The 12,000-nt window shown below is 41.8% G+C and overlaps 1 long non-coding RNA gene across 1 annotated transcript; it reads right to left on the bottom strand.

The window, feature by feature from the left end:
- Nucleotides 1–2,588: 2,588 nt before the first annotated feature.
- Nucleotides 2,589–4,425, bottom strand: LOC148163466 (uncharacterized). Its single transcript, XR_015769110.1, has 2 exons — nucleotides 3,095–4,425; nucleotides 2,589–2,895 (listed from the first exon to the last, which is right to left on the bottom strand). It is a non-coding gene; the product is annotated as an uncharacterized LOC148163466 (long non-coding RNA).
- Nucleotides 4,426–12,000: the final 7,575 nt, after the last annotated feature.

The following is a 12,000-nucleotide window of genomic DNA, read 5'->3' as shown; positions in this document are numbered from 1 at the left end:
GCTCACTTACTATGAGATCAGACCTTGCTGAATGCCATAGAGTCATGTTATACAGACTTACAGAACTTGCAGCCTGGTTGAGGAGACGAGAGGGACATATGAGCCAATATGGTACATTCATACAATGAAATGTCACACAACCATAAAAGGCAAAGAGGTAAATCTGCACAAACTGCCATGGAAAGATGACCATAATATGTTATTAGAAGAAAAATGCTGACCAACAGGAGTTTGATGTACATGTAGTAAGATCTCTTCTGTGTTTTAAAACAAAGTACATTCACACACTTAAATGTTTTTCTGTGCATAGAAAATATCTAGACAAATAGGCACAAACTTTTAACAGTGGCTATTGAATGGAGTGGGATTTTAAGATGGGGGAAATTATATTTCTTTTTACTTTTTTCATTCACATACTTCTGGTTTTTTAAACATAATCAGTTTCTCCATCATACATTTTGAATAATCACAGTACTACGGAGGAGTTGTGACAATTAAATGAGTTGCTATGAATAAAATGCTTAGACTTTTGCCAGGTCCATTGGAAGAGCTCAATAAACATTAGCTGTGTTGATGATTATGATGTTGATGATGATGACAACGATGAAAGGCGGGTGCTCACATGCTGTTGCTGAGCATATACATCTACACCAGTTATTTATAGAACAAAGTGATCAGATATGTATGCCAAAAGCCTTTGAAATGTGAAAGCATTTTGACCCAGCAGTTCTACTTTCAGAAATTTCTTCTATGGAAAAAAAAAACTGAATAAGTATATAAGAAGTACGTACAAAGATGAATAAAGAGCAAAATGTTGGCAACAAGCTAAATGTTCAAAACCAGGAATGGCTTAATAAATTATGGTGCATCTTTACAACGGAATAGTATGCATTCATTGTAGCAATGAATTCATTAGTGTGGTAACATGGTAATGATATAATATTAATGAAAAAGGCAAATTGCTGAAGGGTATATACTTATGATTCCATTACAGTACAAAAAATGTAATGTATGTATCTCTAAAAGCACATGCATTTAAATATTAGTAGTACTGAGCCCTCAGCAATTGTGAAAATTATTTTCTTTTTATTTAGGTGCAGTTTCCAATTTTTCTGTAGTACTTGTGCAAATATTTAAAAGAAAGGCAAAGGGCCTTTGGAGGAGCATTTCATAATGCAGCCTCCATGCCAACCCACTGACATCGGGATGCCTCTGCCTGGGGGCCAGAGGAGATGTGAGTGCCTCCAGGGATCACATGGCAAGTGTGTTCAGTTTCTAGAGCAGACTCAGCCGACATGGAACTAGTGTCCTGATCCGACTCAGGAGACAGACTTTGGGATGTTCACTGAAGGTCAAAAGAAGGAAATAGGTGAGCAAATTTGGGCCATGTCATTGCAATCAGCAAACCCAAAAATACGTACCAAATTCTTACAATGACCATTCCTCCTGTTTTGCATAGAACAGTCCAGTCTGTCTTTTGACCCAGCATAATTATGAATAATACCCTTTTCATTCTTTGTCACCCTACCTACTTGGCGTTTGCTCATTTGTTTCATTATTCCCTTTAATTTGTTCTTCTAGCTTCTGTATTTCCTGTACACTGAAGTTAGTTAAAGGCTTGATTCAGGTTCAACTTCTTTTTTGGCAAGAATTCTTCATAGATGTCCCTGTTTGCTGTATATTGCCTCATGTAAGGAGTTACGCAATGTCTGATTGTCCCACTTTTAGTGATACTCAAATTGACGAGTAGATTCAGGTGGTGGCAGCATGATCAGGCCATTGTAAAGCTCTTCATCAACTTTTCCTCTCATGGTTTAACCCATTGTTGATTATCACCTGCCTTATCACATTAGAGGTTAGAAATAGTCCCAGCTCTATCATTCTTTCCACATTTACCACCTGGAATTCTTTTGTAAAGAAGAATGTCCCTCGGGGCACCTGGGTGGCTCAGTCAGTGGGGCGCCCGACTCCTGATTTCAGCTCAGGTCATGATCTCAGGGCTGTGAGACTAAGCCCTGCTTCTAGCTCCATGCCGAGCATGAAGCCTGCTTAAGATTCTCTCTCTCCATGGGACCTCTGGGTTGCTCACTTGGTTAAGCGTCTGCCTTCAGCTCAGGGTGTGATCCCAGGGTCCTGGGATCAAGTCCCACATTGGACTCCTTGCTCAGTGAGGAACCTGCTGCTCCCCCTGCTTGTGCTCTCTCTCTCTCTCTGACAAATAAATAAAAATCTTAAAAAAAAAAACTCTCTCGCCCTCTCCCTCTGCCCCTCCCTCACTCCGCCCCAAAGAAAAAGAAGAATTTCCCTCATCAATTAGGACTCTCCAGTACACTTTATATGGGAAGAACAGAATAAATGCTTGTCTCTTTCCTTTTAATGGTCAATTTTCAGAGCAAGAAGTTGAAAGCCTAGTTACTTCCAATGGTATCCAGGGTTTTTTTGTGTTTTTTGAAGTTGTTTACTTGTTTGCTTATTTTTTGATGGCAAGATTTCTTTTTTTTTTCTTTCTTTCTTTTTAAAAAAGTTTGGTATCATTATGAATTCATCAAGTTCTTGTACATTAAATTTAAATACATTTATAAAACAAATTATCCTCATCAATTAGCTGTCTTTATTAGTCGGGGTTCTCCAGGGAAGCAGAGCCAGTAGAATGTGTATGCACAGAGAGAGAGAGAGAGGTTTATTTTAAGGAATTTCCACACATAACTGGGGACTGACAAGTCCAAGATCTGTTTGGCAAGCAGGCTGGCTGCTGAGCCAGAGAACAGTTGATGTTGTAACCCAAGTCCAAAGGCTTCTTGGGGCAGGATTCCCTCTTCCTTGAGAGACCTCCATCTTTTTCTCGTAAGGCCTTCAATAGATGGGATGAAGCCCACCCACATTAGGGAGGGTAATCTGCTTTACACAAAGATTTATATGTTAATCTCATCTGAAAAAAATACCTTCACAGTAATATCTAGACTGATGACTGATCAAATATCTGGGTACCATGGCCTGGACAAATTGATGCATAAAATTAATCATCACCTTATTTCTATTTTTTTAAAAATCCTAACAATACAAATGCAAAATGAATGGTAGAATCAATGCTTACCACGGGTGTTCAAGATGCAAAAGGACACTTGAGCTGAACCAAACAAGAAAGATTTGAATTAGTAATTTCTGTGTGTTTTACTGGCTTAGGTGCTAGACAGAGAGCTGGCAAAAATGACCCTGGTTCTGCCTCTTCTCATGTAACCTTGTGTAATTTATGTTAGTTCACTGAGTTTCAGAATCTTCATCTGAAAAGCAAGAATAATAACATCTGTCCTACCTGCCGTTATACTTTGTTATGACAGCCAAAAGAAATTGGGTATATTAAAGCATTTTGCAACCTGCATGTTACACCAGTATAAGGTGTTATTAGACTGCTTTTTGTTAAGGATCAACATACTTCAGGGGCGCCTGGGTGGCTCAGTCAGTTAAGCATCTGACTCTTGATTTCAGCTCAGGTCATAATCTCAAGGTCATGAGATGGAGCCCTACATTGGGCTCTATGCTCAGCAGAGAGTCCGCTTGAGATTCTCCCTCCTTCTCCCTCTGTCACTCCCCAGCCTGTGCTCTCTCTCTCTTTCTTTAAATGAAGGGAAGAAAGAAAGAAAGAAAGGGTCAACAAGCTGCAGAATGTCGAGCAAATGTGCTTTGAAGCTACAGCCCTGACTAAGTACAGTGCCACATGATGATATTCCATGGCTTTCTCTTTATTTGTGAGAGGCCATCTCTTGTGGGTCCCACATTTTAAGAAGAGGGGAAATTGTTACTCCACTAAGGAAAAAAGAATCAGTGTTAATTTTTCATATGAGTGTCTCGGTTTGTAAATTCCTTTTTCCCCCAGAGTTCCCCAATTCTCTGTGACAACAAGGTAGCATTGACCAATGCAAAGAATAAATAACTGGCTTATTTCATTCACTTATCTATTCAATAAGCATTTATCAAACACCCATTACATATGAGACAATATGCCAGGTGTTTTGGAAACACAGAAGTTAATTAAATCCAGACTCTGTCCTCAAGCAATTTACAGGTTAAGAGGAAGAAGCCAAGGGCACCTGGGTGGCTCAGTCGATTAAGTGTCTGCCTTCAGCTCAGGTCATGATCTCTGGATCCTGGGATGGAGACCCGAGTCGGGCTCCCTGCTCAGCAGGGAGTCTGCTTCTCCTTCTGCCTCTGTCCTTCTCCCCAACTTGTGCTCTCTTTCTCTCTCTCTCTCTCAAATAAATAAATAATCTTTAAAAAAGAGAAAGAAGCCATAATTAAAAAAAAAAACCCTATAATACAATATAGAAGAGAGAGATCAGTAACATCCATGAAAGTTCAGAGGAAAAACCAGGTTTCCTTTTTTTAAAGATTTTCTTTATTTGAGGGGCGCCTGGGTGGCTCAGTCATTAAGCATCTGCCCTTGGCTCATGTCATGATCCCAGGGTCCTGGGATTGAGCCCCGTATCGGGCTCCCTGCTCAGTGGGGAGCCTGCTTCTCCCTCTCCCACTCCCTCTGCTTGTGTTCCCTCTCTTGCTGTGTCTCTCTCTGTCAAAAAAATAAAATCTTAAAAAAAAAGATTTTCTTTATTTGAGAGAGAGAGAGCACAAGACAGGGGGTGGGGGAGGTGCAGAGGGAGAGGCAGAAGCCGACTCCCTGCCAAGCAGGGAGCCTGACACAGGTCTTGATCCCAGGATCCTGAGATCATGACCTGAGTTGAGACAGATGCTTAACGGACTGAGCCACCCAGGTGCCCCTCAAAGGAGAGACCAGTTTCAACTGAAGGTTCCAGACAGCTTCCTGGAAGAGGTGGCACTTAGCCAGACTGAAGAATAGGAATAGATGTGGGCCTGTGTGGTGGGGCAGGCCGAAGCAGATGGAATGGGGAGGGGATGTGTAGATGTGGCGGAGAATACAAGGTACTTGAAGAGAAGCAGTAGGAAGGGTGTTTGGACGTGTGCTATTTGTAGAAATTGACGAATTCTTTCCTCTTCCTCTAGTTTCTTCTCTACAATTTTAGAAAGGATAAAAAGACTTCCTTTGTCTAGCTCACCAACTATAATTAATGGGTAGCAAAACGTTACATACAGTTGGTGAGCTCAATGGAAAGGGTTATCGTCAAATACCTACCTACTCGATAAGTTATAATTTTATTAAGATTATGATGCTCTCCAACTTTAAAATTCTATGATTCTCAAAAGCCAAATCTTGTCTAAAAGTTTTAAACATTTTAGATATAAATCTTTCTTAGCTAGAGTTCCCATGTCCATGCTTCCTAAACAGAAAATATAGAACTTAATTTAGCCCCCTTGATGACTCAGAGTCATCATCAAAAACAGAAGGGATCAGGCTGTGCTGTATCACAGCATTCCCAGGATCCATGGAGTCACAAAGTATTATTTATCCCTAAACCAAGGGGCTCCAGATTGCTCTGTTACAATTTTTTCTTTTTCTTTCTTTTTTTTTTTTCCCTGCCTTGATTCCTGGGCATTCCACACTCAGATTTTGATGCTTTCCATGTATCTACCTACTTTATCCCATTTTTGTTCTGTTGGCTGCTTCTCTTCTACATGAGGTTTGGAAGTTAGATAACCAAGTTCTGTTAGAATTATATGGAAAATAAGAGCCTATTGCTAAGCTCTGAGTAAGGGTCAAAGAGGATTGCCTACATGTAAAGTATCTTGAGACTTAGTGCCATCTGGTTTGGCTGTTTAATTAAAGGTATGTGTGTAAGAGAGAGAGAGAAAGAAAAAGGGGGCAATAGAGACAGAGAGAGAGAATGTGTGTCTGCATGTGTGTGCACATATAAATGTAACTTTCCCTTATGGTTTTTTACTGTGAGTGTGGGACAGCTAAGTTCAAGATAAGTACAAGATGACAGTCTATAATTTGCCTAGAGAAATTGGGAAGCACAGAAAAATCCAAGATAAGAAGAAATTTTGTAACATTGCATATAAGAGATAATCGTGGTTGCTCCTGCTATTATATAGACCCTGCGATGACTATAATGTAGTGTAAGGAGCAACCATTATCTCTGAGAAACAGCAGTTATGCGATTAGTCCAAATTCCTATGGGGAAATTGAAAGAAAATGATGATTAGACTTGAGGGTCTCCTGATTCCAGACCAGACTTCCTTCAACTACTATAAAATACTACTCACATGATAATTATTATTAGAAATCAGAAGAAATCCTGCATCTCTGTGCTTCTACACTACATTGGGAGGGCATTTAAGCAAGAGATGTGGGTTTGGAGTAAATCAATGTATCTCAAAAAACAACCCATAAGCATGTTAAACACAATCACCTGGAGAATCTGTTTAAAAATACAGATGCTCAGGCTCCATTATCAAGAGTCTATTTTAGCAGATCTGGGATGTTTGGGAGAGATTTCACCCTTAAATACTTAAGCATACAACTCCTTCATAACTACGATACCATTATTACACTAGCTTTTGATTTTATGAGAAACCCAAATTGTGTTTGTGCATCCAGCCATTTCATATTTAGGCCTGGGGCTTTAGGGAGCCAGAAGGTCATTGCTTTTTTTTTCAGAGCGCGCCCTTCTCCCTGCCCCTGCCTTTCCTGTTCAGCTCACGGTGTACTTCCCAGCCCCCTTCACCCATGCCTGTGCCAAAATAACAAAATATCTAGGTATGCATGAGATCCCACCCCATTTGCTTCTGTTCTACCACTCTCTGCTTGTGGTGCTCAGCTGGAAGTGGTGATGAGGTTACTATCGGACATCCTAACCAGTCATGCCATGCCTCATGGGAAAGTAAAGGCTTTTTCAGCAATGACCATGTTTCTGAAGGAAGGGTCAGATGGTTGAAAGTAATGTTAATGGAAAAAACAGTGGTGGTGATCCAGCTAGGAACTCAGTGCATTCTACAGGGTTGAATGCATTCAACACCTGCCAGATTCTACACCTGCAGTGACAGGGATGCTTACTGAGAATACACAAAGAGTGATATATCCATGGAAATACACTCCTCTCTCATCACTTGCCATACACCTGGCAACTAGTATCCCCTTTTATCCTTACAACAACCTGTAAGGTAATGAATCCTATAGGTTGATTTGAGAGATGAGGAAACAGAGGCCCAGCCAGAGAAGTAAATAACTTGGTCAAGATCATGCCCGGTAAATGATAGGGTCAACATTTGAACCCAGCTCTGTAAGACGCCTGTTATGGGCTGAATGGCACCCCCCACCCCAGTACCTCCAAATGAGATCTTCTTTGGAAATAGGGTCACTCCATAGGCAATTAGGCGAGCCCTAACCAAACAGGACCGATGTCCTTATGAAGAGGGGAAATTTGGGCACAGGATAGACAGGCAGAGGGAAGATGGTACAGAAACACATAGAAGAAAGATAGCCATGTGAGGGGAGCGAGCCCGGGAATGCCACAGATGGATGGGAAATAGCAGAAACTAGCAGGGGTAAGGAAGGAATCTCCCGCAGAGAGCTGTCAGAGGGATCATGACCCTGCTCCCACCCTGGTTTCAGACTTCTGGCCTCCAGAATATAAGACAATACATTTCTATTGTTTGAAGCTACCCTGTCTCTAATATTTTGTTATGGCGGCCCTAGGAAACTGATACATCTCTCAGACTCTTGGACCCATTATTATAGTGCCTCCCTGAAAAGCTGTGAATTTACCTGTGTTTGGCTGGGAATATTACTGGAATAGCAGAGACCATCCTAGAAAAGGGCAGTTATCTGCACAAAGGCACAAAAGGAGCCAAGCAAATCACATGTTGACGCAGACGGAGAGCCACATTGCAGTGGAGAAAAACAGAAACTCAGTCTACACTTATCAATTTCAAAGTAGGATCAACCTTAGATGCTTCACACACAAGGCCCCCAACACTCGGCAAGGTTGGGGTCTCTACCCTCCTGTGGGTGACGGAACTGAATGACCCCCAGTCCCACAGGAGAGTGAGAAGTGAGCCTTTACACCTGGGTAGCTTCTGACCAGCCCCACTGTTCTTTCTGTCTGCTGTGATTTCTTCCCACAGGAAACCCTCCTTAGGGACATTGCTTCAGGATGTGGGCAGATATTAGAAGGAACATTGTGTAAGTACAGTATTTGCCTCCTGTTTTGCACTTCTATGTGTCCTTGGCTCTTTGAGGATTCAGGAGTAGGTTTTGGTTTTAGATTTTTCTTTAAAGACTTAAATTGGTCAGTGTGATCAGTTGCAGTTCCTCTATTTGCTGTCTCAGGACACCGATTTTATCTCCCTAATGACCTCATTTCCCCCTTCTGTCGTTGTGCATTCTGCAGTAGAGCTAATAATTGCAACTAATTAGCTTAAGAGTTGCCTTGAGATAAGAACAAAAGCACTTACATTAAAGAATTGAGTCCATTGGACTTAGGCCGAAGTACTTATCCCAACTTAAGAGGAAAATTGAACTTTGCCTTCCAGCCTGAGGCACCTCTGATGTCATCAAGACTGTGATTTTGAGACTTGCTTTTCAGGGGAGCCTACTCAAGGGTGCTTCCTCTACTAACTGGGAGGACTACTAAATGAAAGCCCTCCTTGTCTTTCCACGTGCTCTGGATAGAAGGGCACATCCCGGTCATGGACCAATCACTGTGCATTGTCTAACTAAGAGCAGCTGTGGAATGAAGACAATGGAAGGTGATGATTTAACATACAGGTGACAAAAAAAAAAAAAAAGAAAGATACAGGTGACAAGATGGTGAACTCCAAGAGGGAAGGAATATTGTGTCTGGCATTGCCGTTATTCATCATTTAACTTGCCTTTCCAGAATGAGAAATTTTTGTTTCTACCTTTGTACTAAGTTTATCGTGGAACCCTGAGTGATAACCTGCAAATTCCCCTACCCAGTATTGACAGCTCTTCACACTGCTGGTCCTAACATCTTTCCAACCAAACGCCTAAACCCTCTTCTACTTGACACCTCTATTTTAACTGAATGACTCCAAAATATGCTCGGCACTTTCTTATCTTCAGGTCTCCTGCTCTTATTACCTCCCACCAGGATTCCATCATAGTTGCCTATATGTGAAAGGGGACCATCAATTACCTATGCAGGGACTGGCTTTATCAGCACCCCCTAAAGTGCTTATTAGAGATTCCTGAGCTCTACTCCCAGATGATTCTGATGCACTGCTAAATTTGGGAACCCCTAAGGGCCCAAACTCACTCACCCAGTGCAGGATGCCCCTCTCTACCACCCTAAGACATGGAAATTAGCATCTGCTTGAACACTCTTTGTGGTCTTGAATTCCATTTTTAAACAATGATTGCCAAAATTTCTGCCACATGTGGAGGCAATATTATCTTCTTTGCAAATCCTACTATTTGACCTAAATCTGTCATTTGAATCTACCCACAAGTAGTCCAATACCCGTGCCCACCAGCAGGTTTTCAATGATCTAGATAGACATTACTTCACACTCACTTCCCTTACTCCCCCAACTCTTAAGGCTCCAGAGTTTCTGGCTAACCACCTCTAACTCCTTCAAATATAAATCATACTTTATCATCGTCATCATAATCCTTGCCAGAACTCCATGAGATAGGTAGTGTTAATTAGTTCCATTGTATAGATGAGGAAACGGAGACTGTGGGAGGTTAAGTAACTTCCCAAAGTTCGCACGATACATGTCAGAGTTTAGACCTGAACAAGTCCATCTGACTCCGAAGTGGGAGCCCTTAACCGCTTCACTATACTGCCGCCAGTTTGTTCATTCTTTGGATCATCTCCAATTTTAATATCCTTACTAAACGTGATATCCAGAATGGGGCACAACGTTCATGAGCTTGCCTGACCAGCACAGAGTCCAGAGTCCTCTTACTGCCTCCTACACACTTCTATTAACACAGCCCGTGGTGATCTTGGTGTTTCCTGGTGACTCCATCACGTGGCTAACTGATATCACTTAAAACTCCTGGTCTGTTTTCACATGGACTCCTTGCAGGAATTATTTCTCTTTTATTAATTGCCTGTAATGTGCAAATCAAAGAACTATGGGCTAGGGATACAGGCGTGGATACAATGCTGGAGAAGGCACATCCTGCTCTCAAAGGAGCCAATGAAAGAAAGGTAGGGGAATGTTGCAAAGGGAAGAGATGAAAGAACGGGTTCCCAGCCATGGCACTGACATCGTAAGACTGCCAGGCAGAGAGATCTTAGGGAGACTCAATCTTTTTCCAACTTTGTGACTAATGTTACTTTGTGACCATGTGATCCCCCAGGAGCCTGAGTGGAAGAGCAGGGCAGATGCTCAAAGCTACCACCTTGTATGGCTTATCCTCTTATCTGTAAATTTAATTTATTTTAAACCTAAGTTAAGGACTTTTCTTCTATTTGGGCTTAATTGTAATTATGTATTTATCTTGTGAGTGTTGGTCCACCTTTTCAAACTTTAAAAGTGTTTTTGTTTTGTTGTTTAACCTGATTCTGCAAGAGTCAGATTCTACAATGTCAACACTCCCAGCTCTGAACCTCCCACAAATGGAATTGACATGGCTTCTAGGTCACTAATAAAAGCATTAAGTGGGAATTGATCCTGGACAGGTAGCAGTGTGGTAGAAATGCAAGGTCAGGGTCCACCTGGATGGCGCAGTCAGTTAAGCGTCAGACTCTTGATTTCGGCTCAGGTCATGATCTTAGGGTCATGAGATGGAGCCCCACGTGGGGCACTGTGCTCAGTGCAGAGTCGGCTTGAGATTCTCTCGCTCTCCTTCTGCCCCTCCCGTTCTTGCTCTCTTTCTCTCTAAAATAAATAAATAAATCTTTTTTAAATTTTGTTTTATTATGTTATGTTAATCACAATATATTACATAATTAGTTTTTGATGTAATGTTTCATGATTCATTGTTTACGTATAACACCCAGTGCTCCATTCAATACGTGCCCTCTTTAATACCCATCACCAGGGTAACCCATCCCCCACCCCCCTCCCCTCTAGAACCCTCAGTTTGTTTCTCAGAGTCCATCGTCTCTCATGGTTCGTCTCCCCCTCTGATTATCCCCCTTTCATTTTCCCCTTCCTGCTATCTTTTTTTTTTTTTTACATATAATGTATTATTTGTTTCAGAGGTACAGATCTGTGATTCAACAGTCTTACACAATTCACAGCACTCACCATAGCACATACCCTCCCCAATGTCTGTCACCCAGCCACCCCATCCCTCCCACCCCCCACCACTCCAGCAACCCTCAGTTTGTTTCCTGAGATTAAGAATTCCTCATATCAATGAGATCATATGATACATGTCTTTCTCTGATTGACTTTAAATAAATAAATCTTAAAAAAAAAAAAAAAGAAAGAGAAATGGAAGGTCAGGCTGAGAGAGTTTTGTGTCTGGCTTGCTCATCACTGACTGCCAAGAAGGTAGCCCAGAGCTCAGCATCGGGTAAATGCGGCATCAAGCCTTGTAGAAATCAATCGATTAATTCAGACATTTCTCCAGTTCTACACCGTAGAATATTAGAATATCCTAGCTAGCTGCGGTGGGGGGGGGATGGGGCGCCTGGGTGGCTCAGTCATTGGGCATCTGCCTTCGGTTCAGGTCATGGTCCCAGGGTCCTGGGATTGAGCCCCACGTCAGGCTCCCTGCTCGGCGGGAAGCCTGCTTCTCTCTCTCCCACTCCCCTCTGTTTCTCTTGCTGTTTCTCTCTGTCAAATAAATAAATAAATAATCTTAAAAAAAAAAAAAGAATATCCTAGCTGGAAAGGATCTTTTTTTAATTTTTTATTGTTATGTTAATCACCATACATTACATCATTAGTTTTTGATGTAGTGTTCCATGATTCATTGTTTGTGCATAACACCCAGTGCTCCACGCAGAACGTGCCCTCTTTAATAGCCATCACCAGGCTAACCCATCCCCCCACACCCCTCCCCTCTAGAACCCTCAGTTTGTTTTTCAGAGGCTGAAAGGATCTTAAAAGTTCTCTAACTCAACCTTTCCCTTCACAGAGTCAGAAAACAAAACCCAAAGA

The sequence above is a fragment of the Eumetopias jubatus genome, unplaced genomic scaffold, assembly GCF_037043125.1.
Source record: "Eumetopias jubatus isolate StellerSeaLion01/CBP00866 unplaced genomic scaffold, mEumJub1_p1.0 scaffold_10, whole genome shotgun sequence".
Taxonomy (NCBI): domain Eukaryota; kingdom Metazoa; phylum Chordata; class Mammalia; order Carnivora; family Otariidae; genus Eumetopias; species Eumetopias jubatus.
This window is presented reverse-complemented; position numbering and strand designations above follow the sequence as displayed.